This window comes from Ursus maritimus, unplaced genomic scaffold (genome assembly GCF_017311325.1).
Source record: "Ursus maritimus isolate PB19 unplaced genomic scaffold, ASM1731132v1 scaffold_24, whole genome shotgun sequence".
NCBI lineage: Eukaryota > Metazoa > Chordata > Mammalia > Carnivora > Ursidae > Ursus > Ursus maritimus.
This window is the reverse complement of record NW_024424897.1, coordinates 20,012,904-20,013,755: the sequence shown is the minus strand read 5'-3', so window position 1 is coordinate 20,013,755 and position 852 is coordinate 20,012,904.

Here is an 852-nt window from a genome sequence, read left to right as displayed (position 1 = left end):
ACCTGAGCAGAGAGACAGGGAGACAAGGAAACAGGCTGAGTACTGTGAACACATAGAAGGAACAAGAGGGGTTCGAGACCCCGAGACACCTGCGCCCTGTGTCCCAGATGAAACTCCCCAGCTTTGGGACATCCCCAACCCAAGGGTGGCAAAGGGAGCGTGATGGGGTCCATTCCGAACAAAGCAGCATTAAAATACAGGAATGTCTGGAAGAGTGTCACAAATGTCCACACACCGAGAGGCCGACGCCTGGGGACTCGGCCAAAGGGGAAAGCTCAGCGAGGAAGACCTGGATCTGGGGGACTGGGGGAGCAGCGAGGGAGAAGCAGCAGTGAGGTCAGGGGAGTCACATTGGGGGAAGCCAGGGCCCTAGTCTCAGCCTCGCACAGGCGCTGACAGTCCTGTGACAAGCAGGCATGTGGCGCTTGCTGCAGCTGCTAGCCAGAGGGGTGGCTGCCGAAACCCTACCTCCCTGTGCCCAGTGCCCGGCCGGGTGACATTCGCAAACATCGACAGTGTGTGAAGCCATCCCCACCCCTGACCCACGTGGCTCCAGATGTCCCTCACCGTGTTGGCCGCCCAGGCCGTGGCAACAGTTGATATTTTCAGTAGCAACCTGGGCCCTGCTGCTGGCCTCTACGCACACGCACACGCGCCACCCCTCCAGGCCCCGCATCTGCCACACACCATCCTTCCCCTTCCCACTCACATCTCTGCAACCTTCCTGCCTGACTCCTCAGCTCTAACCTGCTCTCTTCTGGGCTTGCCAACCCCCTTTCTCACACTGAACCGGGTTCCTTTTCACTTCCTGGATCCGTGTGCGCACTCTCTGCCTGGGCTGCAGACGGGGGG